This window comes from Cynocephalus volans, chromosome 11 (genome assembly GCF_027409185.1).
Source record: "Cynocephalus volans isolate mCynVol1 chromosome 11, mCynVol1.pri, whole genome shotgun sequence".
Lineage (NCBI taxonomy): Eukaryota > Metazoa > Chordata > Mammalia > Dermoptera > Cynocephalidae > Cynocephalus > Cynocephalus volans.
In genome coordinates this window covers 103,984,849-103,988,052 of record NC_084470.1, presented here as the reverse complement: position 1 = coordinate 103,988,052, position 3,204 = coordinate 103,984,849, and the positions used below count along the sequence as shown (strand labels likewise).

Here is a 3,204-nt window from a genome sequence, read left to right as displayed (position 1 = left end):
AGTTAAAGGAATTTTTAACAATAAATGTTTGTTAAATTGAATTGCACGTGAAAAGCACACCTCTTAATCCTGTAGATTCTTTGAACTCAGATCTGTTGCAAAAGGAAATGTTCAAGCCAGCAATACTTGTCCTATTTACTTTGGAGCCTTTGGAACCACAGTTCCAGTTTTTAACATATTTGTTAAGCAAGTGGGATTGATAATCTTTTTAAAGAATTCAGCTATTAACAGGGCAAAACCAATACACAGAGCAATGTCTTACCAACATTGCAAATTCCTTTCACCACTGCTCTGAAGCTGGAACAAAGACTGGAGTGTTGGGTTTCCATGAATGGGAAGGAGATAACTGGACAGAGGCATTTCACTGCAGAGTGAGAAAAAGCCCATAGCATAAAACGGGAACCCATGGAGAAATAATAAAAGAACTGATAAACATTGAAGAGTGACATTATCAATATTAAATCCTGAAAAAAATATTTTTTTACTAAAAATCAGTGAGCTAGTGCCAGAGTAAAATTCCTTGTCCTGTAGCAATATTTTAAATAGTTCTGCATTTCCTAGAAAATGATCTAGCCTTGAGTTTCTAGCAATAATGCTTCTGCTGTCCACTCAGCCATGCCAGTCAAACATGCCCCTGTGCACAAAACTTTATACAACTATCAAGAATATGTTTCTGGGTTTGTTCTGGAAATTACTGTATTCACACTCGTCATTCCCTCCCCCCCTTTTTAAAAAAAATTTACTTGCAGATAAAAGAGGAGGTAGGGATAAGGGCAGGCAGGTAGGAGAAATACTGTTCTCAGGGAACCAGTTGTGTCTCGGAGACCACTTTCTAAGGCTGAAAAGCAGCGTCTATAAGAAGCCTACAGAAAACAGTGACATCTTTCTGAGAGTGAAGAGCCGTTTGAAGGAATTTTGCTGTTAAGTTCTATGAGCCAGGGTGTAGTTTGTTCTCCCTGTAAGGAATTGGGAACATCTTAGGGACACCTATGCTAAGCATCCACATAGCACAAGATGTTTATAAAGACTGTGTGTCTGTTGGAATAAGTGCTTCCCAATATGGCTGGAAGAAACTGTTATGAGCAAAATGTTTGTGTTTCCCCCAAATTCATATGTTGAAGCCCTAACCCTCAATGTGATGGATTCAAAGGAGGGGACTTTGGAGATAATTAAGTTTAGATTAGATCTATTATAAGAAGAGGAAGACACAGAGATTTTTCTGTGTCCACATGTCCAAACCAAAGAAAGGCTATGTGAGCACACAGTGAGAAGGTGGCTGTCTACAAGGCAGGAAGAGAGCCCTCACCAAAGCCCAAACCTGCCGGGGCCTTGACCTTGGACTTCCAGCCTCCAAAACTGTGAGAAATAAATGTCTGTTGTTTAGAAAAGCAATCTGTGGTATTTTGTTATAGCAGCCTAAGATAACTAAGTCAGAAACCCCACGATAAGCAGCTTCTCTCTGATCCCCTTACACATGTTTTCATGGGAATCTGTTTTTGAGCCATGGGTGAGGGACTCTTAGGATTTGGAGAATTGGTCCACAGCAGCCACTGAGGAGCAGCAGCCATGGCTCTGTGCTACTCTATGGCCATGGGCCCCAACAAGGGCCATAAGGTGACCAAGATCTTGAGTAAACTGAGGCTCAGCCACTGCTGTGGGCACCTCGCCAAGCATACAAAGTTCCTGTAGGACCTGATCCCAGAGGCATGTGGCTTTGCCCCATGGGAGCGCCACACCATGGAGCTGCTCAAGGTCTCCAAGGACAAACGGGCCCTCAAGTTCAACAAGAAAAGGGTGGGGACATACTTCCATGGCAAGAGTAAACTAGAGGAACTGAGCAACATCCTGGCCACCATGAGGAAAGCAGCTGCCAAGAAGGACTGAGCCCTCCTTCCCTCTGTGCAGAAAAAACTTTTATAGAAAAACAAAAGATTTGGAGAATTGAAGCTAGACCTCAGTGGGGAAGGGGCAACTTCATCTGCAACAGAAATCCACAACAGGTAGAACTGTCTTCCTAACCTGGACTCTGCCTTTCCTTCCATTATTTGTTACACACACACACACACACACACACACACACACACACACACACACACACACACACACACACACACACACACACATCCTCTGGTTATGTCTTCTCTTTAAATGAAGATACCTGATCTCCCTTATCTCAGTGCCTGATAATCACTGTGCACCCAGTTACCCAAGTCAGAAACCAGATAGTCATTCCTCAGTCTTCTGTCTCCTTACCCCTTGCATAAAAACTATGTAAGTTCAGGTCCTCCAAGAAGCAGACACCAATATGACCAGGATTTTTTGAGGAGAAATGCCTTTGTGAGAAAAAAATTGGAAGGGAGCTGTGTAAGACCAGGACATCTATCAGATCACAGTGCAAGTCCGAGAGAAGCTTGAGGGAAAGCGTCCTAGGCTGCCCTGTCCAAGGCTGTCCTTATGTAAGGAAGGTTCAGCAAAGTCATCAGGGAGTCCTCAAGCCAAAGTCAGTTATTATAGGAGTCCTGTGTCTCCCAGCAATGGGTCTTCCTCTGTATTCTTTTATTTCTCTTTTTCTTCTTTAGTGCACAATACAGTATTGTTATATCTCAGTATTCTTGCTACATGCAGTCATTGGCTGGAAGCAACCTGTGGGATGAGTGGTCTGGGCAGAAACTCAGGGATGTATTTCATAGTGCAGCAGCTGGGGCCCTTATCAGTTATGCCCCTCTCATGGGGGCCTAACTCATAACCGCCACAGTGCACCCCTTGAGCTGCGCAGATCTACCTCTCCACACAGGTTGGTTCCCAAAGGCCTTCCTTCTTGAGGGAAAAATAGAAAGAATAGGTTAGTAAGATGAACTACAGCTTGTCACTTGAGTTGATCTCAGGGATGCAACTCATCCTGTCCTTCCTCCAATATCCATTGAAAAGTACCTTCACCTTCAGAGGTAACATCATCGGGTGTTGGCAGCTTAGCAGGTTGTGCAACTTGCCTCCCTAGACTGCCCGAATGCTTGATACTTACACCCATCTCAGTTCAGGGTTGCTGCACATGTCTGTTCACAGTCACAATGGGAAGTGAGTACCAGGAGGCACCAGAGCGCTCTCCCAGGTTCTGTACAGATTCTTCCCTGCTGCTATTGTGTGAAAGCAGCCTCACCTCCTCCTGCTGATCAGGGTTAATAACTTCTACCAGTGTAACTGTTC

General features: G+C 44.1%; 1 pseudogene; it reads left to right on the top strand.

Annotated features, from left to right (window-relative positions):
• Positions 1-1,566: 1,566 nt before the first annotated feature.
• On the top strand, positions 1,567-1,884 carry LOC134390535 (large ribosomal subunit protein eL36-like; annotated as a pseudogene).
• The last annotated feature ends 1,320 nt before the right edge of the window (positions 1,885-3,204 follow it).